The 26,017-nt window shown below is 43.6% G+C and overlaps 1 protein-coding gene across 5 annotated transcripts in view; it reads right to left on the minus strand.

The window, feature by feature from the left end:
- LOC140425043 (tensin-3-like) overlaps positions 1-26,017 on the minus strand; it is a 666,087-nt gene that overhangs the window by 421,724 nt on the left and 218,346 nt on the right. The gene's annotated exons all lie outside the window — the stretch shown is intronic.

Genomic DNA, 26,017 nt, shown 5'->3' on the forward strand with positions numbered 1-26,017 from the left:
TAGCAAAAGAGACATTGTGGTTTGTGTTGGAGGCCACAGGCAATGGCTTTAGTCTTCCCAGTGGATGAAAGGTGCGACTGGTGTAAGACAGCATATTGGATGAGTCTGACAGTGAAAGGGTCAAAGACAGGTGGTGATGAAGTGTCTCCAGATGCCATGTATACATGTTGAAGCTGAACTCATATTGGTGCTTAGTTCTGCCCCTTAAGAGAAGGCCAATGGTAGATCCTTGAATTACTCTGAAGGTAACGGGGATAGGGAAGAAGGACAAAACATTCCTGGAGAAGCTCTGGCTAAGACTGGAAAGTTTAAGAGTGGAACCAGGCAAAAATGATTCCATCAATCTAGATCTGGACAATGAAGAAGGATGGATGTAATTAACTGAATCAAAAGCTGCAGTGAGGTCAAAGAGAGATAATGTACCACAATCACAGTTAGAGAATATCACTCATGATTTTAATTAGGACTGGTCTGTACTCTGTAAACCTGGCAGGAGGGATTAAAATGGGATTTGCAGCCAAGTTAAAGATGGATCCAAAAAGCAAAACATGTTCAGAAACAATGACTGGGAAAGTAAGGTTGAAGGCAGCAGTGTTGTCAGCCTGGGCCAAGAATGACCTTTCTAAAGAGCATGGTGTAGACAACAGGTTGTATACATAAGGGACAGTGCCCAAGGAGAGAGACCAATACCAGCTAAAATTGGCATGGAAGGGAGTTTGAATAGTAATGGTGTAAAAGCTTGGAGAGAGCACAAAGAAGTGATAAGGAATAGATTGATAGGTTCAGGGCCAGAATAGAGGGAAGAAGTTTGGTTTAGTGGTTAAGGGAAGTAGTCAAAAAGCACTGAATGGATTTTTTTGTAAATCTTGGAGATGTAAAAACTCCATGAGCTCCTTTATATTTGGCAAGCTATGAGAATGGAGGAGGCATGACGGAGTTTAAAGGCTACAGTTTAAAATGAAGTATGGTGGGCAGCTTATCTAATTGGACCAGGTGATTCAAGATTCAAAGCAGCTTTGTGCCAGGTAAATTACCTATTATCCAAAATGTGTTTCAGATTCTGACATTGAAAGATAAATTGTTCATTAATCCACATAATAGTCTCTCGACATGGTGCCTTTGATCATGGGCTATGGCAACTTTGTCTTCTGGAATTCTGAAACTGCCTACCAATTGTGAGATTCTGCAGACTTTGGCTCTAGCAATAGCACTGAACCCGATGGCTAAATTTGAATCCTTCTACCCACAGATATCTCATCTTCCAGATCCACAGAAGAACCAGTTCATCCAAAAGCCCAGTTACTCACTGGAAAAGAGATGAATCCCTTGTACAGGGATTCTGATTTCATTGTTTTTTTAAAAAGTATTTTATTGATATCATTTTTTTTTCAATGCAATTTTTTTGTTAAGCATTTAAATACCTATTCACTCAGTCATTCTAGTGTACATATATTGGTTTGCTGTTGCCGTATTTTCTGTCTTTAGAAGTGATAGGAAAATGCAGGAGGTATCCATCAATGAACCAGTTAAGTGGTTGACCACATTCAGGGTCTATTGTTAAACTGAGATTAGGAGGTACTGATATTCAAAAGTCACTCATGCATTTTATGAAAACTCCCTTTTATTCATTAATGTAAGAGCAAGTGTTGGAATAAAACATACATCCGCAACAACAACCGATTTTAAAATGTCTGGGACTTCGACTCCCAACCTAGCTATTGGCCACATTATCTTTTAGCTGCAGAAAGTCATCATAAAGCACTCTGAAAACATTAGATTATACCAAAAGGCAAATCAAGCATGGCCAGGAGCCCTTTAACTTGTCCTGTTGGTTACTTATAATTTAATGCTTTATGTTCTGAAGCTCATTCGTTAATGAGGCAACTTGCCTCTTCTCACATCTGGCCTGATATTCTTTACATCTCTCTGCATCTCGATGAGCTGAGTGGCCTAATTCTGCTCCTATGTCTTATGGTCTCATGGCATATTCAATGCTACTCAGTCTCTCTTCCTCTCAGAAAAAAGACAGAACAGCAATGTCATTAGGAAATAGCCACCTGTACTGTACAATTTGAAGGATTATGAAAACTACAGCTCCTATTAAGAATGACTGGCCATCTGGATATTTTTTTTGCCCGCCTGGTGGGAAAGTGCCTGGTGCAGCATTTTCCCATGATGGCATGATTTAGAACAGGAGCTCAGTATTTTACGATGAGGATGCAACATCTTTAAGACCCCATGTTAGTTGGGATGTACATTTCCAAGAAATCTGCATTTAATAAAATTAACCCCAGGTAAGAGGAGCCATTAATGTGCTAACTTACAGTGAAAATCGGGAAATAATTGAACATGACAGAAACGCCAAGAACTTTGGACATTTATTTATTTTGGCTTACTTATGCTTGACCAAATTATTAATCTCGATGTCTAAATGAGTAAATGAAATATGCTGCTGAGCCACAAGAGATCCAAACAACCCCAGGTTTAATCCTCGATCTGTATGGAATCAGTTGGTCTCAGCCAAGTGTATTTTGCCAGTGGCTCTAATTTGTTCTCGTGTCCCTGAATTAGTTTGAAAAAAATTAGTGGCCCGTTTTTCCTTCCCAATTGCAATCCAGTGGCCCTTGCTGAGAAGATGCATGCAGAAAGCAAAAGGAGAACAGCATCAAGCAGAGTCGTGGTGATCAATTAATCTGTGAATACACAACTCCCCCAGACACACACGCACTTGAAGGACAACCCTTATCAAAAATGTTGCCTGACTAATTAAGCTGAGGATGAGAGGAGGAGAAGAAACTGGCCTGAAGTATTTCACCCCCATCCTCAATTATATTCTGTAATGTTTTCTTCTATGATGATAGTGTGTTACAAAAGTAAAAGGAAATACGCAGACCACATTAAGTTTCAGCTCCATGTTCACCGAATGAGCTTTATCAAACAAACCCTTGTAAAATTAATGATAAAAATAAATCTACAGGCTGACATTTGGATAAGCAGGAAGATTATTGGAATACAGAAGTACATTGGTGAAAACGTACAAATTGTGAACAAAAAAATCTAACATGCGAACATCACTAATATGTGTGTGAAGTTGAGGCAAGTTAGCAAAGGACTCTACACACCAAATGTAAAGTTAATGCCCTTTTAAGATGTTGCCAAGACACAAATAGGGTTTGAAAAAAGTTATTACTTAAAATTCCCCAAGTCCATGACTCTTTGGAGTTAATTCATGTGAAAGAAAATAGAACTGTTCTCATGCATTCTATGTGCATGTGAATCTATGGACATGAAACGATTATACTTACAGTACTCCCCATCACTTATATTGCAAAGTTAAGTGACAAAGCCAAGTCTGTTCTTTGTTATTCACATTCCAACTCTTTGCAGGGTAATTTAACACGGCTGCTTTTACAAAAAGCTTACTCTGTTCATCATCACAGTGCCTCATTTTACATATTCCCATGTATTCTCAGGCAGAATGGCAGGAATTCCATAACCATTGAGTTTTCAAAATCCAGGGGATTTGGTTACATAAAACAGAACACAGATCAGTGACAGCACGGATCTACAGACAAGATTCAAGGCCAAAATCACTTATAGTTCTAGGGAGTTTTAACTTGAATTTTATGCAGTTTCTCTGTTTAGGAGGGGAACCTTGGGTACTGCACATCTGTGTAACAATCCCCTCAAGCACAAGTGCTTGTTTTTATGGAGATTCTAAAAATATTAAGTTGTATTTGAGGTTTTTAAGCTGTAAATATGTTTACAAATTATATCTGGAGTTCATGCATAAAGCTGTATTATTTCCTTTGATCCTACAATAGTACACTGCCTTCATGGATAAGAGTCAATCAATGTAGAATTCTTCCAACCGACCAAGAGATATAGCTTGTATAATTCTTTGAAGTGGAAATGCCTTTTACTGCAGCATACAAAAAATAGCCCAAGTGTTGGAACATCAAAATCAGTAGAGCCTAGTGTCGTGTTGGGTGTTCTGGTCTACAAACAGGTCAACACGGCTGGAAATGGTGTAACTATATTTTATTAACAACTCAACATACTGCAAGCTTGGGTACGTGCATTACTAGCTTATCTGTGGACCCTGTCCTATCACTATCTAGGTGAGGCACTCAGCACATGGTGAATGTCTGAGAGGCAGGCTGTGAGCTCTGTGCTCTGAGCTGGCTGCTGCTAGAATGAGCGGGGACTCTGGTGTCCCCTGTCTTTATACTGCGTGTGCTCTCACTGGTGATTGGCTGCGATGTTGTGTATGCTGGTTGGTCCTACTGTCTATCCCTCAGTGTGTCAGTGTGTGTGTGATTGCACCATGATATGCTGATGTATATCATGACGCCTAGTACAAATGTTATTCACTTAATGTCGAGCCATTAGCTCTGGCGATGCTAACAACAATTCCTCTGTCCATTACTACAGAGCCTTAAAATTAAATGGGGTGAAGCCAACAGTAAAATAGTAAAAGGAAATTCAATGAAACATAATAAATATTTGTACTCCACAGCCTAATTTCAGGTCCAGTTTTTAGAATGAGGCAAAGAGGAAAGTACAGAATATAGGTTATGAGTAATAGTTCCATGATAAACTTTTCACCTAAATGTGCGGCCAATATATACATGAGGTACAAGCATTCAAACGAGAATATGCTGGATACAATGAAGAGCAGTTGCTGGAGTAATATTTATTGAGGTGAGGTAGAATATCAACTCAACCAGAATCACTGGAAAGGTACAGTGAAAATTGAGATGCCTTCCAAGTAAACTAAATAAAATACTCTAGAAAAATAAAAGCAAAACACTATCAATACTGGAAAACTGAAACTAAAAACAGTGCTGGAAATACACTGACAAAGTGTAACATTAGAATCGAAACGTTCATTTTTGTTTCTCTCTCCACAGATGCTGCCAGACCTGCTGGTTATTGGCAGCACTTTGTATTTATTTTTTAAAAATAAAATCCACATTTGGTTAAGTTTTTCACTTCAGCCTCATACAAAACAACAGAAATCTAATGCCGCACCACTGCCATATTGCTTTTTAAAATACGGTACACCATAAAAGTCGAGTGAAAAGTTTCCAGAACAACTGTTCGAGAGTCTGCCTTTTCTTTTCACACGATCAATTTAATAATACCCTCTTTCTCACATGTTAAACCATACTGCAACATTCCCAACACAAAGTACACAATGCCAAGTATTCATACATCGTGTCTGCCGTTCGGCAACTTATAATTAGAGCAAAATTTGTTGGAAAACAGCTTTGGCTTCTCAGCTTCAAATCTCACTGCTCAGACATGTGCATGTTTCTTTTAGCTGCTTTCTTTGGTTGACTCGCCAACAAAGGCTCCAATCCCACTGAGCCCATTTTCCACAAAGCATATCGTCAAGTATTGATAAATTGCAATACTGTAAGAGTATGTTAAGATTGCCTAGTCTGTTTTAGCTTGAAAAAAATTAGTTATTTCTGTTCTTCTTGCTATACATTCACTGAAATAGCCAATGTAGAAAAATCTAAGAAAAGAGGTCATAAAAAGAGCCTTTATAATGATTCCGACAGTACAGACTCTCCTTTTAGTTTTTGTGAAGGAGATGCCCTACCATGACCTTCACATATGTGAACTGCAAAGAAGGTTCAACCAAGTGAAGGCTGAAAGGGTCCTTTATGATATGAAGGTATTAGTAAATCTCCTCGTGCCAAACAAAGTAACATTTACAGTAATTAAGTTTTCAGAAATTTTATTTTGGTACAACTGTGAAATGCCCAGCTGGCTTTCAGACAGCAGTTAAAAAAACTCTTCAAACAAAATATTTATACTTTATTTTAAAATCTGAATTATGATGAATTTTTCACAACATACAATTAGGGCAGAAGATTCGTGACCCTGCTTGTATTTTAGATTCACATTAGAATTCTTCCCACATACATCACTGGCAACAATGAAAAATATTTCAGATGCAAAATATTTTCTGTGAACTCCTGCACCAAACCACGCATCAATCAATTAAATACAACCAATTCCCTTAGCTTTGTAGATGCAGCAGGTGAGAATGACTTGCCAAGTTTTGTTTGGCAATGGCAGCGCTGTGGTGTAGTACAGTGAAGCACCACAGTCAGATTTGATACAGTGATGGAATGAGATTGCCTGCCGACATGTCACAGTTAACACACAGTTTTCAATCTGTGCCACAAGATTGGGAAGAAGGCCTGACCAATGCTCCCCTAAATGGAGCTGGTTGTACATACCTCGCCATAAAACTGATGGAAGAGTAGGGAGTCTGCACCTTCACCCTAAGCCCCAGCTGACAGATGGAAAAACTGCCATGCAAAAAGATACCACATTAGTTCAGTGTATAAAGGATTTGTGTCCTGTGGAACTAATGCAAAATACAGGTTCAAGATTTCCACATCAGTTTGTGAGCTGTTCCCAGTAAACAAACCTCAGCCAGGACAATAACTGGAGGTTACAAATAAATCAGTGCTCCTGGTTTAGACTGAGAAGAAACAAACAGCCAAAGTTTCCACTACTGGTCACCATCCATTAACATCTCTGAAAACTATATATGTTTAGATACTCATCAGAGCAGGATTGGTGGCCTTGTGAGCGACATCCACATCCCATGAACAATATACTAAACTATAATACTTCCAATGGATGAATAATTTGCTTACACTCGGGGACGGATTTTATTTGGATATCCTGCCGGTGGCATGGTGGTGAGCACTGCTGCCTCACAGCTCCAGGGACCCGTGTTCAATTTCGACCTCAGGTGACTGTCCATGTGGGTTTGCACATTCTTCCCGTGTCTGCTCCGGTTTCTTCCCATAGTCCAAAGATGTGCAGTTTAGGTGGAGTGACCATGCTAAATTGCCCCTTAGTGTCCAAAGTTTATGTGGGGTTACGGGGATAGGGTCTAACCAGGGTGCTCTTTCGGCGAATTGGTGCAAACTCGATGGGCCAAATAGTCTCTTTCTGCACTGTAGCGATTCTATCAATTCTAAAGGGGGGTGAAACTGGGTGCTGAGGCCCCAACAACTGCCCATCGCCCTGACCTCAACTTTCTTCCCCTGTCAGGTCACCACTGGCCAGCCTTCCATTGTCTGGCAAATGCTGGCAGAGGGGTGCAGGTCCTGTTTTTACTGGGAGAATACGATCTCTCTTTTACACATTTCAATATCCCCATGTTGCTGTTTCTGGGCTGACTGTCTCAGTGATTAAATTTTTAGCTTTCTTTACGTCTTTTACTTTTTTCCCTTTCATGTTCGAGAGAATAGGCAGCAGGGCATGATGTGACGTAATAAATAGCTGCAGGTTGCATTTGGGCTAGAGGTTATGGGGAAACTATGGACCTCAGTTGCTCTCTTCTGATCCCCTTCCCGAATAACTCATACTTTCTCTGAACCTTTCACTCTCACTATCTTCTTCTTTGGCGATCACTCGCTAATGAGTATGATTGTCTATGTAAGAAACTCTGTGTTACTGGTCATGGGTTTTGTGGGTTCTTGCTTGGCTGATGAGCCTGTTCCGAGAGACGCATCTTAGAGCACACACTTGGCAAATGGTCCTGGGAGGTGGGATCGGTCCCTGGACTCTAGATCACTGGCATTCCTTTCTCAGGCTCTTTTTCTAGACCTCCTCTTGCCTTCAGGTGCCCTCGAAGAATTGTGTCCCTTCGATCAGGAGGTTCTTCCAAGTAGGTTTCTTCTGAGCAAGGGACCTCCATGCCGATGTTGCATTGCTTGAGGTAAGCCTTCAGGGTGTCTTTGAAGTGTTTCTTTTGTCCTCCTCTTGTCAGAAGCCTTTCTTGAGCTGGACAAAGAAGAATTGCTTTGACAGTTGGTACTGAGATCTGAAGCAGATGGTCGACCCAGCGGCATTGGTTTCAATGATCAGGGTCTCGATGCCAGTGCTCTTGGCTCCCTCAAGGATACTGATGTTTGGCTTGTCATCCCAGTTGAATCAGAGAATCCATCTCAGACAATGTTGATGATACCTCTCCAGGGCCTTGAAGTGGTGTCTGTATATGGTCAAAATACTCCTCACTGTATTCCTTACTCTTCCAATTGCCCATTACATCCATTCTTTCTTGTTGTCCCCTCACGTCCATCCCTATTTGTTGCACTTTGAATGATCCATTTGGCTCCCGAATCCCTCCACACCCAAACATTTAATCCGCGGTAACTATCAACACCTGCAGCCCCCAAATGGAGAGTGAGACCTTGCCCAACACCCCCTCCCTCACCCTCAAAATCAGTTATCTCCATCCCCCCCCCGTTGCTCTTCAGAATGCTTTGGCTGCTTCAAAATTTAATTTCACGTGTTCTTAAAAATATTAATCAAATTAGAATAAGGAGAAATATATGATCTGGATTTTGCAAAAGAAATGTTGGCGAAACTGTCAGCATTGTTATCCCTCTGAAACTGACAATGACTTCTGGAGTCTGCATATAAGCAGTTAAATGATAAATGCGGAAATTGCTGCCATTGATTCTCCAGAGAATATGCTGTTTAATGTCAATGTCTGCCCAAACGTTAATCATTAGATATCACTGAAAGGGAGAGAATTCTATTTTTCTGACATTAGTTTTGCTTTAAGCACCTTTGAAAAGGTTACCTCCTGTCAAATGAGGCAAAACTGAGTATTTTTTTTAAATGGTGGGCTAAATTCATAATTACTTTTAAACAACCTCACTGACCCAGACATCCTAATTTCATATTTGTAGAACAACATACTCCAAAATGATCAATTCCGTATAGTTTTAAAATATTTTTTTTTTCATATTTTAGATTCTACCTTAATCACAGGTACATTTTCCAATCTCTTACCTGGCTATCTGTAAAACGTAACAAGTGAAGGGATTCAATAATTTGTACCTGCTGCTTTGCGGTTTGTGAAAATGCTTCAATGTTTACCATACTTGATAGTATTGAGGAAGCAGGCAGGCTGCAGAAGGACTTGGGACAGGCTAGGAGAGTGGGCAAAGTGGCAGATGAAATACAATGTGGAAAAGTGTGAGGTTATGCACTTTGGAAGGAGGAATGGAGGCATAGACTATTTTCTAAATGGGCAAATGCTTAGGAAATCAGAAGCACAAAGGGACTTGGGAGTCCTTGTTCACGATTCTCTTAAGGTTAACGTGCAGGTTCAGTCAGCAATTAAGAAAACAAATACAATGTTAGCATTCATGTTGAGAGGGCTAGAATACAAGAGCAGGAATGTACTTGTACGTCTGAGGCTGTACAAAGCTCTGGTTAGACCCCATTTGGAGTATTGAGAGCAGTTTTGGGCCCCGTATCTAAGGATCGCGACCCCCCCGTGGTCTTAGAGACCAGCCCTGAATGGAATACGTGGCCGGCCCACCCCTTCCTCGATCTGGTCTGGTCTATAACCTTTAGGTGTGTCTCGTGTGACATTGCCTCGTCCGCCTTTAATCCCTTCAGATGCGCGAACATGCAAGCCCTCTTAACCGGCCCATTTAGCCCTCTGACGTTCCAAGGAATCAGCCTAGTTGGGGGGCTTCCCGCCAAACCTCCCCCCCCCCCCCCCCCCCCCCCATGCCGATTAGCCATCACCCTTCTTAGGCCAGCTGCCAGCTCGTGTCTCTCACCTCCTCCGGCCCGCCCTCGGGCCTCCGCCGTCCTCGACCTCCCTTTTGTCCCCTTGCAACAGTTCCTCCCGTCAGCAGAGCAGCTCCCCCACACCTCCCTCCCCCCTAGTAACAGCACCAGAAACCCAACCCCCATATCAAACTTATCACCTGCTCACCCCCCACTCTTCTTCCGTGAGCTAGCTCACCTAGCCAGACTGGTAGCTCCCGCCCATGGCACCAGACATCCTATCTCCCCTTTGCTCCCCTACTCGCCCCCCTCCCCCCTTCCCAGCTTGGACATACATATTCAAACCATCACAGTCACCAGTAGAAAAGAAATCCCTCCACCCACCTACCAATGGAACAGAGTTAACTTACATTTCTGAGCAGCTGCTCAAACATCTTATCACAATGAAAACCAAAGAAAAAAGCGAGGGGCAAACAAAAATAACCCCTTGTTACAGAGAGCACTGCATATTCAAAACAGCACAGAAGTGATTTTGACCAAATCGCCACCCCAATGCCCTCCCCCAGGGTTCAGTGACTTTAATCCCCTGCTAGCCTTTTGTCCTTGATAAAGTTCATAACTTTGTCCGGTGATTCAAAATAAAGTTCCTGGCCCTCAAACGTGACCCAAAGACGCGCTGGATACAACATCCTGAACTTCACCCCCTTCTTGAAGAGGGCTGATTTTGCCCTGTTAAATCCGTCTCGCCTTCTGGCCAGGTCTGCGCCCAGGTCCTGGTAGATGCATAACTCACAGTTCTCCCACACGCAACTCCGTACCTGCTTGGCCCACCGCAAGATCTGTTCCTTATCCAGGAACCGGTGCATTCGCACCACCATCGCCCTCGACGGTTTATTCGCTCGTGGTTTCCTTCCAAGAGCTCTATGCGCTCCGTCCACTTCCAAGGGCCGCGTAAACGCCCCATCTCCCATCAACTTTTCTAGCATACTTGCCACATATGCCCTCGCGTCCGAACCCTCACTGCCCTCAGGGAGGCTGACGATCCTCAGGTTCTGTCTCCTGGACCAGTTCTCCAAGTCTTTCAACTTCTCCTGCAACCTTTTCTGGTGGTCCTTCATCAGCCCCACCTCGACCTCCAAAGCGGTTAAATGGTCCTCTAGCTCGGACACCTTTTCCTCCAACTTCTGAAACGCCCATCCGTGGGTTTCTAGACCCTGTCCCACCCGATGGATCGATGCTTTAATCAGGTCCAGCGTATCTTTCTTTAGCTTGGCGAAGCTCTCCTCAAAGAACTTCACCAGCTGTACCGTCGAGCACTGTGCCACCGCACCAGGATCCTGCGACACCGCCATGCTTTCCTGCGCTGCCAGCTCTGCAGGCGTCTTCCTTGCTTGACTGTGTCTCCTTACACGGCCCCTTCTAGTCCACCTCTCCATACACTGGTGGGGGATTTCTCCTCTGTCTCACTCTCCACCGATTTATCAAGTGAAATTCCGAAAAAACAGGAGAAAAGGGCCAAAAGTTTCATCACGAGCGGGAGCTACCAAATGTGCGACCTCCTACTCCATGGCTGCCACCGGAAGTCCAGGACCCCCAGTTATGATAGTCACGTGAAACATGAGGGGGTTGGGAGGTCCAGTCAAGAGGTCAAGGGTGCTTGCGCATCATAAAAGTTTGAAGGCCAATGCAGCAATGCTGCAGGAGACTCACTTGAGGGTGAAGGACCAGGTGAGACTTAAAAAGGGCTGGGTTAGTCAGGTATTTCACTCTGGATTTGAGGGAAGGGCTCGAGGAGCAGCGGTAATGGTCAGCAAAAGGGTACGGTTCCAGATGGAGAAGGTGGTTGCAGATTAGGAGGATAGATATGTGATTGTGATGGGGCACTGGAGGGGTGGCTAGTGGTGTTGGTGAGTGTATATGGTCCCAATTGGGACGATGTGGGATTTGCGAAGGTGTGTGGGGCCATCCCCGACTTGCATACACATGAATTGACAGTGGTGGAGGACTGGAACTTGGTGCAGGAGCCAAGGTTGGACAGGTCACTGCTAACGCCTTCGCCATCCCCCCCTCCCCCCGACGGGACCAGCGAGCTGGTCCCGTCGGAGGGAGGGGGGTGGCGAAGGCGTTGGCTGGCTAATGGTGGAAATGGGAGGGGTGGACTCTTGGAGGTTTCTGCTAATTCTGGCTAATGGTGGAAATGGGAGTGGGAGTACTCGTTTTTCTCAGCAGTCCAGAAGGTATACTCGCGGATCGATTTTTCGTGGTGGGGAAGGCACTGCTGGCTGGGGTAAAGGGGTCGGAGTACTTGGCAATTGCAATATCAGATCATTCTCTGCACTGGGTGGATATGGTGCTGGCGAAGGGGGAGGTACAGAGACCGAGGTGGAATTAGATGTGGGACTGCTGGGGGACCAAGGGTTCTGTGACAAAATTGAAAAAGTAATTGAGGACTATGTAGGTTTCAACTGCATGGGTGAGGTGTCGAAGGCTATTGTCCGGGACGCTCTAAAAGTGGTGGTGAGGGGTGAGGTGATCTTGTTTAAGACTAGGGTGGACAAAGAGAAGAGGTTGGAGCATCAGAGGGTAATAGATGAGATGCTGGAGGTAAATAGGAGGTATGCAGAAGATGGGGACCCAGCGAAGTTGGAAAAGAGGAAGGAACTACAGACGAGCTTTGACCGGCTATCTACCAGGAAGGCAGTACACCAATTGAGGCGAGCAAGGGGTGCAGTTTATGAGCATGGAGAGAAGGCGGGTCACCTCCGGAGGGAGGCAGCGACAAGGGAAAAGTTTCCAGGTGCGAGACAGGGCAGGGAAGTTGGTGGTAGCTCGGATCAGATTAACAAGGTCTTTAAGGAATTCTGAGAGGTTGTACAGGTCAGAGCTATCTGGAGGAGACCGGGAGATTCAGGAATTTCTAAATGGGTTGGAGTCCCCGCGGTTTGATAGTGGCGATAGTGAGCAGGAGATAAAAGATGTGATTGGATGCAGTCGGGGAAGGTGGCAGGGTGGGATGGGTTTCCGGTGGAATATTATAAGAAATTCAGGATAAGTTAGTACCGCTGATGGTGGGGATGTTTGAGGAGGCGATAGGGAAGGGACATACTTTGGGGCAGGCATCGACTTCCCTGTTGCTTAAAAAAGGTAAGGAACCGACACAGGATGGGTCGTATTGGCCATATCACTTTTAAATGTGGATGCAAAGTTATTGGCGAAGGTACTGGCAGATAGGCTGGAGGAGTGCCTCCCGAAGGTGATAGGTGAAGATCAGACGGGGTTTGTGAGAGGGAGGCAGCTCTTTTCGAACATTACGAGGGTCTTAAACGTGGTCATGGCACCGGCGGAGGGGAAGGAAACAGAGGTGGTTATGGCATTGGACGCCGGGAAAATGTTTGACCGGGTAGAATGGGGGTACTTGATGGCAGTTCTGGAGCGGTTTGGGATTGATCCACGATTTGTGGACTGGGTAAAGCTACTGTATAAGGAGCCGAGGGCGAGTGTCCGCACAAACAACATCAGCTCGGGATACTTTTCTCTTCACCGTGGGACTAGGCAGGGAGGTCCTATGTCCCCCCTGCTGTTTGCACTCGCGATTGAGCCTTGGCCATCACTTTAAGTTCAGAGTATGGAAAGGCATAGAGAGAGAGAGAGAGAACAGAGCATAGGATGTCCTTATATGATGACAACTTGTTTTTATATGTGTCGTCTTTATATGTGTCGGAACCGTGTGTCAATAGGGGGAATTCTGGAACTGCCTCAGGTGTTTGGGTCTTTCTCGGGGTACAAATTAAATCAAGACAAGTGAGTATTTTGTGGTGTCTCGGCCGGGAATGGGGGCAGGGGTGGGGGGGGGCTGCCATTCCGTAGGGCAGGGACTCACTTTAGATATCTGGGGGTGCAGGTTGCTCGGGATTGGGGGCAGTTCCGTAGGTACAATAGTTCTAGTTTGGTGGGGAGGGTGAAAGCTGATCTGGCAAGGTGGGATGGTCTCCCTCTGTCACTGGCAGGCTGGGTACAGCGGTTAAAATGAATGTGTTGCTGTGATTCCTGTTTATATTCCAATGCCTACTGATTTTCCTGCCAGAGGTAATTTTTAGAGAGATTGAAGGAATGATTACCTCGTTCACATGGGGAGGGAAGGTGGCCTGAATTAGAAAGTTGCTCCTACAGAGAGGAAGGCAGGCAAAGGGTTTGGGTCTTCCGAACCTGATGTATTATTACTGAGCGGCGAATGTGGAGAAGGTACGGAGCTGGGTCAGAGGTGTTCATTCCCACTGGGTCAGAATGGAGGAGAGTTTGTGTAGGGGGTCGGGATTGAAGGTGCTAGCAACAGCGTCGCTCCCGACGGCCCCGGGAAAATACTCAGGGAGTCGGTAGTAATAGCTTCATTGAGAACTTGGAATCAGTTTCGTCAGCACTTCGCGTTGGGGACAGGGTCAAGGGAAATGCAATTCGGGGGAACCATAGATTTGAGCCAGGGAAGTGGGATGGAAATTTTCAGAGATGGCAGGAGAAAGGAATTAGGACACTAAAAGATTTGTTTCTTGGGGGTCGGTTTGCAGGACTGAAGGAGCTGGGAGCGAAGTATGGACTGGAGCAAGGGGAAATATTTAGATACATGCATGTTCGAGACTTTGCCAGAAAGGAGATACAGAGCTTCCCGGTAGAGCAGGCCTCCACATTGCTGGAGGAGGTGCTGACAACAGGGGGACTGGAGAAGAGGGTAGTGTCAGCAGTTTACGGGACTATTTTGGAAGAGGAGAAGGCATCGCAGGAAGGGTTCAAGGCAAAGTGGGAGGAAGAGTTGGGAGAGGGTATGGAGGAGGGGTTCTGGTGTGAAGTGCTCCGGAGGGTGTACGCCTCCACCTCGTGCGCAAGGTTGGGGCTGATACAGCCGAAGGTGCTTTATAGAGCACACCTCACAAGGGCGAGGATAAGCCGGCTCTTTGAGGGGGTAGAATATGTGTGTGAACGTTCCGGGGGGAGGGCCCCACAAACCACGTTCATATGTGCACGTGAAACTGGACCGGGCCCTCGGGAGGCGATATTCGGGGTATCGGACCAGTCGGGGTTGGAAACTGGCGCGAAGGCAGATGTTGTAGCCTCCGCCTCGTTAATCGCCCAAAGGCAGATCCTGTTAGGGTGGAGATCAACCTCTCCACCCTGTGCCCTGGCATGGCGGTGGGGGGACCTGCTGGAATTCTTAACTTTTGAGAAGGTTAAGTTTGAACTGAGGGGAAGGATGGAGGTGTTGCACAATTCATGGGCATTATTCATTATGCACTTTCAAGAATTGGATTACATTGAACATTGAGGGAGGGGGAGGGGCGGGTTGGGAGGAGGGGTACTGTATGCGTTAAATGGCGACAATGGGTGATTCCTGGTTCCTTTTTGTTATTTGTTAACATGAGGGCTGTTGTTTGGGGGTTTAGTGGGAAGTTGAGATTGTTGTTGTTGATATGGGGATTGACATTGCATTCGTTACTGATTATTGTTCTTTGTTGGTGGGTGTAAATTTGGAAGAAATTGTGAAAAAGGACGAAAATAAAAATAATTTTTAAAAAATTAAGTGAGGACTTCAATGTGGTGAAGTTACAATAAAGGACAACTCGTATGTTCAACAGCAGAAGTGGCATACTACATGCAGAGCAAAATGATCCCACAACCTATGGATCAGGTTAAAGCTCTGCAGTCCTGCCACATTCAGTGATGAATGATGGTGGACAACTAAACAACTAACGTAAGGAGGGGGCTCCATGAACACCTCCATGCTCAGTGATGGGGAAACCAAGCACAAACACAAAAGATAAGGTGCAGCACTTGCCAACACCTTTATTCAGAAATGCCAAGTGAATGAAATGAAAAAATGAAATGAAAAGTGAATGATCAATCTCGGTCTCCTCCCAAGGTGGCCACCATCACAAAAAACAAACTCAGTCAATTTTATTCACAGAATATAATATCAAGAAATGGCTGTGTGTATTGGATACAGCAAAGGCCCTAGGGCCCAACAGTACCTTGTTCATAATAGTTAAAACCTATGCTCCTAAACTAGCTGCCCTTCTAGCCACGCTATTCTGGCACACAGAGAGCATGGGCATCTGCCCCACACAGGGTGAAATTGCTCCCTTCAACTTGTTCTTGAAAATCACGACTTTCAGAGAAATGACTAAGTTCTCATTTGTTCCCATTGTAATCAGCGTTTAAATTGTAGGGCGCGATTTAACACCCAAAAAACAGAGTCCCGTTTTGGGCTCTTGCAGTACCGAGAGCGACCCCACCATCAAACGGAGCTGTTGTTTTTTTTGGCCTGCTGAGCCCGCATTTACCGCACTTCCTGCGCTGACGAGCAATGCAGGAAGAGATCAGAGTGCCTGATCCCTGGAAGTCTGGCACTACCAGTCTGGCACTCTGGCAGTGCCAGTCTGGCACCCTGGCAGTGCCACCCGACCCTAAGCTAAAATAAAAACATTAAAATTAATGCATTTGTTCCAGATGCTCAGTTGTATACTAGTTAAACATCAAAGTCCAATGTTCCATAATCTCGAGCTGATGGCCATAAATATCTCTAACTTTCAAAGTGTGTTGCGACACTGATAGGTTTTAATTTTTGTTTAGGAGAAAAACATTCCTAAAATTGTTTCCATGAGCTATCATGCATTTCATACAGCAGCAGTTTATGTTCCATACAGTAAATATGAATATCAGGCTAACCTTCCTGTCTGCACATTTAGTTGTAGGGGCCATAAATGCTCAAACAAACCCAGCTCACATACCATACAGGAAATTGGAGTTAACCAGCTGTGTAAGTTAAGCATTACTATCTTGCTGTAGAATACAGATATATTTCTGGAAACCTGATTGTATGATAAAGGCAATATTTGGAGTTTGAACACATTCTTATAATTATTAATCACCCCAATGAAGGAGCTTGATCCCATGAATTATGTTTTGAAAAAAATGATAAATCAAGGAACTCATTTCATACAGAACTTTTAAAATCTTTTTAGAATTTGGTGCAGTTAGAATATTAATTTTGCTACACAAACCATACATACTCTTGTAAAAGTTAATCTTGTGTACAAGTTCTTAAGCAATTTTTCAGAATCTCATTTAAAAGCCAACCCTAATTTTTCAGGGCCCAATGCCCCAAAATCTCAAAACCAAAGCATAATCCTAGAGATGGCAACGATTTGATTTCTTTGTAAATGTATAAATGCTCGTAGAATGTATATAGGTCATAAAATGAATATAAATTATATGCTACTAAAGAAATGATAGAAAATTAAGATGAATTTTGTAGTGTGGTTGTTTTTTTTCTTTAATCCATTGTGATTGTCTTTTGTGTATTTCACTGGGCCTAAAGCACAGATGCCAATCCCTCAATGACATTGGTGGAAATTCTCCGGCCTCCCCGCAGTGTTTTCTCGTGGCGGGGAGGCGGGTGCCATTCACCGGCGGGATCCTTTGGTCCCTCTGGTATCAATGACATTTCCCATTGATCGTACCTCAAATCCCCAGGCGTGCCAAACGGCTTCTTCACATCTGTTGTTCCAGCCTGGTGATTTGTCATCATTGCCATTCTTTTCTTTGCATTAAATCCACTTCCTTGGATTTATTTTTAAGTTCTCTTGCATCTCCAGGGCAAAACTTTTACAGCCTCCCACCAGCAGGTTTGGTCACCTTCTTGCTGCCTACCCACTTTCCCAGATCAGATTAGGACTATTGCACAGATTAAAATTAGTTGGGTTAAAGCACGCTTTTCTATGTTCTAATATTTATGCCCCTTTTGCAATAAGCATGATAACATCTGTTTGAAAATATTACCATCAACATTTTAAAAATAAATTTGGAGTACCAAATATTATTTTTTTCAATTAAAGGGCAATTTAGTGTGGCCAATCCACCTAACCTGCACATCTTTGGGTTGTGGGGGCAAAACCACGCAGACACGGGGAGAATATACAAACTCCCCATTGACAGTCACCCGGGGCCGGGATCGAACTTGGGTCCTCAGCACCGTAGTCAGCAGTGCTAAGCACTGTGTCACTATGCCACCCTATATTAGCATCAACTTAAAAGTCATGTAAAACAAGACCTTGTAGAATCATAAACAACAGAATCCTAATTTTTCCAGTCTACCAGTTCCTTCTAATCCAGTATGCAGTCTTTACTGGACTATATTCCTGTTGACCATTTGCTTTCTCTAATTATGTATTTATTTCACAGATATGAGATCAAATACAACAAATTCCACCACAGCAGATGATGGCACTTGAATTCAACAAAAATCTGGAATTAAAAGTCGAATGATGATCATTGTCGTGAAAACCCATCTGGTTCATTTTGAGAGGCGGAGAGTCCATGGGGAGCCAATGTAAGAGTGGTTTTCAGGTTTTTCTAAAACATCACTGCACACATACACAGGGTCAATTAGCAAGAATCCGAGATAGAGAGAGAGAGAGAGAGGATAGAGGCAGCTGATCTCTATTGTTCACCACACAGAATGTGGGTGCAAACTTGCACTCGAAGAGACCAAGTTCATGAAGGTTTAAATGAGGCTGGAGGATTCACCGAGCTTTTGTTGGAGGGAAGAATCTCCAATTCATTCCTCACCATGGAAGCCAATTCTGGGTTAGGAATTACCCAGCTGTCAAAGAAAACAAAGAGAAGCAAGCCCTCAGGACCTAAGAATCACTTTGAACTGGTTCCTCGAGAATTAAGTGTCCACTTAAGGGACAGAGTTAAGTATAACTGGAGGGTATTTTCAGTATTTTAAAAGATCTTGGGAAACTTTCTATAATTTAGAGTATAAGCTGCCTACTAAAATAGTGTTTCAGCAAAAACAGAAAATGCTGGACAATCTCAGCAGGTCTGACAGCATCTGTGGAGAGAGGGAGCTAATATTTCAAGTATGGATGACTCTTTGTCAAAGCAGTCTTTAAGCAAAATTGCTTGCAGATTGTTTGTCGTAGTAGAAGTCTTAAAGCATGAATTTTTGTCATGTGATCCTTTCAGTCCGTCACTAGAAGTTTGAATTTCCTTTTTAAAAAAGTTATTGGTCTCTACAGGGATCGTTACAATTAATGCAAGTTGGTGTTTGAATATTTCAATTAGCAGCTTCAAAATCCCAGATTTGAAATCACTCACAACTTTATTTCAAAGCAAGTTAAAATGATTTTCTGCAGAACAAAAATAACTCTCTGGTTTATTTTTTAATCTTAGTTTGTTTTACTGTCAAAACTGCACTGCAGCCCTTGGACAATAATTAGTCTTTGCCCTCCACTTTACTGATGAGTTTGTTTGCACTATTAAGAAACATGGGCTTTTATCTCATCTAAAAAACAATGTTTCTTCGTACTTAGGGTTCAAAGTTCTCGACACTTGAGCACCAATCATAATATTTTCTCTATGATTATATACACCTGAAATGCAACAAACAATAGACGCTCTTGCAATTGTCAAAAGGACAACCAAATTAGCTTGCATATAATTTTAATAGTGCTGTGTTTTGAAATATTGTAGGGTTAAAGTACTTATGTTGCAAAAGTTTGCAATGTGTGACTAGTTTGATGCACAAAACCACTTCAATTCTGACTCGACCGTCTTCATTTCTTCCAGACCCTGGGGTTAATTGTATATTAATTGAATGTTTAATTAATAACATACATTTCTACAGTACCTTTAATGTAATAAAACATTCCAGGGCACTTCAGAGGTCCATTAAAAAAACATGTATGACACCAGCAGATTACAGGGTTAGAGTAGGGATGAGGCCATGGAAGAATTTGAAAACGAGCGTGAGAATTTCAAAAGCAAGATATTGCTTGGCTGGAAGCATAGATGAGCGAGCACAGGGCTGATAGGTGAGCAAGGCTTGCTGCAAGTTAAAACAAAACAGCCATCAGAGCTTTGGACAACCTCAAATCTATGAAGGGTAGAAAGTGGGTGACAAGCCAGGAGTCCACTGGAATAGCCGAGTCTGGAGTTAATGAAGGCATGAATGATGGTTTCAGTAGCAGATGAGCTGAGACAGGGGCAAATGCAGGCAATCTAACAGAGGTGGAAAGCTGCAGTCTTCGTGATATCATAAATATGAGGTCTGAAGTTCATCTCAAGATCAAATACACCACCAAGGTTGCAAACAGACTGGCTTAATATCACAGCGTTACCAGATAAATGTAGGGAATGGCGTTTGAAGCAAGAACAGAAAACAATGGCTTCAGTCTTCCCAACGTTTAATTGAAAGACATTAATACTCATTAAGTGCTGGATGCTGGATATGCAGTCTAATAATTTAAAAACATTGATGAAGTAAAGGTGGGTGTTGTCAGCGTACATATAAAAACTAGCGCTGTATCTTTGGATGATGTTGCTGGGCGGCAGGATGTGGATGAAAAATAGGAGGGAGTCAAGGATAGATACTTGAGGTACATCAAAGATATTCAGGTGGTAGGCATTAACTGGGGACTCATATGTGGTCCAATAGCAGCTAAAACTATGTTTGATGGATTTGGAGGCACATATTTGTAATGTGTGTTTTTGTAAGTAAAAGCAAGTGCGCATGTCAGCACGAAGCTCTAGTACTATCATTCACTGTCCAGCTATCAGAATCATAACACAATCACAACTTGCCTGCATAACACCTCTAACACAGTAAACCATTCTGATGCTCTTCACAGAAGTGTAATCAGCCAATAATTGGAACTGTGCTAAAGAACAAAACATTAGGATAGTTGATAGGGAGGGACAGTGGTGGTGGTGGGTGGAGAAGGGATTCAGATGAGAAATGGTGTCTTTAATAAAGCTGAAATGGAACGGTCCAATGTTTCCTGGCATAATTGACTTGGAAACATTCAAACAAACTCACAAACCTTATTGAGTTCTTTGAGAAGGTGACCAAAAAGGTGGATGAGGGTAAAGCAGTTGATGTGGTGTATATGGATTTCAGTAAAGCATTTGATAAGGTTCCCCACGGTAGGCCACTGCAGAAAATACAACATTTGCTATCCTTCAGTCTTCTGGCATTATTCCTGTAGACAAAGATGACTTAAAGGTCAAAGCCAATGGCTCAGCAATCTCCTCCCTAGCTTCCCAGAGAATCCGAGGATAAATCCCATCCGGCCCAGGGGACTTATCTATTTTCACACTTTCCAGAATTGCTAACACCTCCTCCTTCTGAACCTCAAGCCCCCTTAGCTTAACAATTCTACACAGGTTTTAGAATTAACAAATATCACAAAAGTACATCCTGAGCTACAATGGCCTCAATGACAAAGTTTCTCTGAAGCATATAAGATGACTGTAGTTAAGATATACTCCTCTCGAAACCCAAGTGAATATCTGTGGATTTCTCCTCAAAATCCCCTCCCAGATGATTCTTTGTCTCACTGAACACTGGCTTCCATACAAGTTATTTCAAATTCTGCTTTCAAACATCACATCTTCAAATCTTCTTTTAAATTATGTTTTCCCTCTGCTGCTTCCACCAAGGTTTCTCTTTCAGGTTTTACACCTCTCCCTTTGGCTCTCATGTCTGAAAGGCTTTTACACAAACTCCAAATCCAGCCACCAATTTCCATAATTATTTCAAATAATGTCTCCCAAACTGTAGTAATTTATCACTACTGCAGTTATTCTTCTGGGGTCTCACGATCCAATGCCTTCTCAACTCTGTGACTTTACTGAACAATAATCTGTTCTGCTTCCCAGTGTCCTCTGCTCCATTAACTCTAGTTTCTTGAAAACCTCGCTTTAGTTCTCTAGTTTCCTTAACAAGCTGTACGTTAGATTTCCAGGTTCTGTTTTCTTAACCATTACACCATAGTATGGCTTTTCTTCTCACAAGGCGAAGAGAGATGTTCCCTGTATAAAACCAACTACTTCTAGCAGAGCTGTGAGAGCTGCTTTCTCTCCCACACCTATCTCCAACTGCAATCAAATTAGCTGAAATAAAACTTAAAAGCTTCTCTATCGTTCCATCTCCCGACCGCACTTTGGGAAATCAGGCCATAAGACGGTGCTCCTTCTCCCGGCATACAAGCAGAAACTCAAGCGGAAGAATCCAGCTAAGAAGGTTGTGCAGTGCTGGTCCGAGGAGACAGAAGAGCTCTTACGTGACTGCTTAGAGACAGTGGACTAGTCCATATTTAAGAACACAGCGACCAACTTAAATGAGTATGCCACCACCGTCACAGACTTCATCAGCAAATGTGTGGACGACTGCGTGCCAAAGAAAGCAGTACGTGCGTTCCCCAACCGGAAACCATGGCTCAATCGCGAGATTGACTCCCTACTGAAGGACAGATCTGAGGCGTTCAAGGCAGACGACCCTGACCTATACAAGAAATCCAGGTACGACCTCCGCAAAGCCATCCGGAATGCCAAGAGAGAATATCAAACCAAGCTAGAGTCACAGACAGACTCTCGGCGGTTGTGGCAAGGACTAAACAACGTAACGGGCTACAAAGCGAAGCCGAACAGTATCTCTGGCAGCAGCGCACCCTCCCCGATGAACACAATGCATTCTATGCTCGGTTCGAGTAGGTAACCAACAATCCGCTGGCGAGTCCCCAGCAGCCCATAATTCACCCATACCCACCATCACAGCTTCCGAAGTCAGATTGCCGTTCCTGAAAGTGAACCCTCAGAAGGCGACGGGCCCAGACGGGATCCCTGGTTGTGCACTCAGAGCCTGCGCGGACCAGCTGGCAGAGGTATTCACGGACATCTTTAACCTGTCCCTACTCCACTCCGAGGTCCCCACCTGCTTCAAGAAGACCACCATCATACCGGTACCAAAGAAGAACCAGGCAACGTGCCTCAATGACTACCGACCAGTGGCCCTGACTTCAGTCGTAATGAAGTGCTTCGAGAGGTTGATCATGAAGCGCATCACCTCCATACTCCCAGAACGTCTTGATCAACTGCAATTCGCATACCGCTGCAACCGGTCCACATCAGACACCATTTCCCTGGCCCTACACTAATCCCTAGAGCATCTCGAAAACAAGGACTCCTGCATTAGACTCCTATTTATTGACGACAGCTCCGCCTTCAACACCATAATCCCAACAAAGCTCATATCGAAGCTCCAAAACCTAGGACTTGGCTCCTCACTCTGCAACTGGATCCTCGACTTTCTGACCAACAGACCACAATCAGTAAGAATGAACAACAACACCTCCTCCACAATAGTCCTCAACACCAGCGCCCCACAAGGCTGCGTACTTAGCCCCCTACTCTACTCCCTGTACACACACGACTGCGTGGCAAAACTTGGTTCCAACTCCATCTACAAGTTTGCTGATGATACGACCATAGTGGGCCGGATCTCGAATAACGATGAGTCCGAATACAGGAGGGAGATCGAGAACCTAGTGGAGTGGTGTAGCGACAACAATCTCTCCCTCAATGCCAGCAAAACTAAAGAGCTGGTAATTGACTTCAGGAAGCAAAGTACTGTACACACCCCTGTCAGCATCAATGGGGCCGAGGTGGAGATGGTTAGCAGTTTCAAATTCCTAGGGGTGCACATCTCCAAAAATCTGTCCTGGTCCACCCACGTCGACGCTACCACCAAGAAAGCACAACAGCGCCTATACTTCCTCAGGAAACTAAGGAAATTCGGCATGTACACATTAACCCTTACCAACTTTTACAAATGCACCATAGAAAGCATCCTATCAGGCTGCATCACAGCCTGGTATGGCAACTGCTCGGCCCAGGACCGCAAGAAACTTCAGAGAGTCGTGAACACCGCCCAGTCCATCACACGAACCTGCCTCCCATCCATTGACTCCATCTACACCTCCTGCTGCCTGGGGAAAGCGGGCAGTATAATCAAAGATCCCTTCCACCCGGCTTACTCACTCTTCCAACTTTTTCCATCGGGCAGGAGATACAGAAGTCTGAGAACACGCACGAACAGACTCAAAAACAGCTTCTTCCCCACTGTCACCAGACTCCTAAATGACCCTCTTATGGACTGATTTCATTAACACTACACCCTGTATGCTTCATCCGATGCCAGTGCTTTTGTAGTTACATTGTATATGTTGTGTTGCCCTATTATGTATTTTCTTTTATTCCCTTTTCTTCTCATGTACTTAATGATCTGTTGAGCTGCTCGCAGAAAAATACTTTTCACTGTACCTCGGTACACGTGACAATAAACAAATCCAATCCAATCCAATCCAATCTCACAAGGCCCCAATTGCTAAGCGACCCCTGCTGATTCGTTTATTCTTCACACCATAGTCTTCTCTAAGCACAACAGAATTACAGTTGGAATTGAAACCAATCTCCACACATACAAACAACTTTGTCCAGCATGAATCTAACTATAGCTTTTACCCTTCCAGGCACAGCAGCATAAATTTTAATCTACTTAAACTGTACGTTATTTATAATGTTTACCAATATAAATCCCTTCAAATTACCCTAGTTTTCCGAACACCAAGAGCTCCCATCCTGAGCCTCATCTCCATCCCTCACTGGGTCTTGTGGGAACTTGAAGGAATTCCTCCAACTCCTGTAGATATATCAGATTCAGGCCAAACCTTCAATGAATTTCCATCCAGCATACTTTTACAGTTATATTACATTTAAAAAAATGTATTCATTCAAACCATCAGGTTCAGAAATGTGCCCTGCTAATTTTCTCTTCTCCCTTATGGTCAAAGAGGCATTACTGCTTCTTTTGGATTACAGTTACATTGGTACCGATTGATTTGTGGAACATAATTCAAGTGACAATTATTTATCTGAGTCTACATGTGAACATCAGCATCCTGTTGGACCTTGACGTTCATTAACAACAGCTGCATTTATGTAGTGCCTCTAATATAATCAAATGCCCAATGCTCTCTTGAAGTCCCCTTATAAACATTCCCAGAAATATAGCTAATTTGTACCGTACTTTGCTATGTAGCGAGGTGGACTGCAGCATCCCTACCATGCATAGACCATAAATTGAACCTGCGCTCCGTGTATACCTGTTGAACTGTCAGCCAACACAACATCGCTCTCCTCCCATATCTACTTGGCCAAACCATTCTGATGGACAGACTATTTTTCAAATCTAAAATCATAGAGTTGGACTTCAAAACTCTTTGGCGGCTTAAAATGTCTGCATTCGTGCTGCAAGTTTCAGATCACCAGAAACATTCCTGCACACCGAGACCATGGGCTTTACAATACAACACAGCTGTTGTGTCTTAGGTTTGGTTCGTTCCAGCAGCATTGAACAAAGAAAGCTGCAGTAATTATAACTATCAGTCAATTATATTTTCACAGCTTTTGAGGTTAATAGTTACAGCTGGACTGCTTCCATACCGTGGAAATGAAGATTTCGGTGAAATAGCAGGTGTTTGCAACTCAGTCAAACAACATTTGAAACCCTGATCAAGGCTAAAAGGTTCAGATTGTTACCAACACCTCAAAGATTTGCTTGTTAAAATGAAGAGAATGTCATATTTATGTAATGTACTGAAAGACTACACTATTCATTATAGCCCATTATCCTTGTCCTAAGAATCTTATTTACATCTACATTAAAATGGTCCACTCTACTAACTCCTTAACTTGGGTTACAGATTTGCAATTGCCAAATGAAAATTTTTCAGTCGTCGAGCCTTCGGAGTGTAATTAAATTGAACTTAACAGTTAAAACAAAATATAGTGATGCATTTCAATCCACAGAATCTGTGCGGTGCAGAAGATGGCCATTCAGCCTGTCAAGTCTGCACCAAACCCTATAAGAGCACACTACCTAGGTCCACTCCTCGCCCTATTGCCATAACCCCCTGCATTGATTGTGGTCAGTCCACCTAACCTGCACATCTTTGGACTAAGGGAGGAAACCCACGCAGACATGAGGAGTATATGCAAACTGCACACAGGCAGTCACCCAAGGCCGGAATTGAACCATTGTGTCACCATGCCATGTTTATTTGAATATGCAGGAAACAAAGTGTGCAATATTGCTACACACTTGGGGCAGGGGCTGCTGACCTCCTCTGGATGGGCACTCAACTCCAGCAGGGTGGGTGTTTTGCTAGTCACAGAGCCCTAACCTTGGGAAAAAGTATTGGGAAAACTATTGGGATTAAAGTCAGACAGGCCCCCTAGACCTGTTGACCTGCATCCTGCAGTCTTAAAAGAAGTGGCTGCAGAGTCAATAGATGCATTGGTTGTACTCTTCCAAAGTTCACTGGATTCTGGAAAGGTCCTGGCAGATTGGAAAACTGCAAATGTAACACTGCTAATTCAAGAAAGGTGAGACAGAAAGTTTGAAACTATAGTCAAATTAGCCTAACATGTGTCATGTGGAAAATGTCTGATTCACTTCGTGGAGGTTAAGAGCAGGACGTTTTAAAAATCACAATACAATCCGACATGGTCAACATGGTTTTCTGAAAGGGAAACAGTGTTTGACTACCTTAGA

The sequence above is a fragment of the Scyliorhinus torazame genome, chromosome 6 (assembly GCF_047496885.1).
Source record: "Scyliorhinus torazame isolate Kashiwa2021f chromosome 6, sScyTor2.1, whole genome shotgun sequence".
Classification (NCBI taxonomy): Eukaryota; Metazoa; Chordata; class Chondrichthyes; order Carcharhiniformes; family Scyliorhinidae; genus Scyliorhinus; species Scyliorhinus torazame.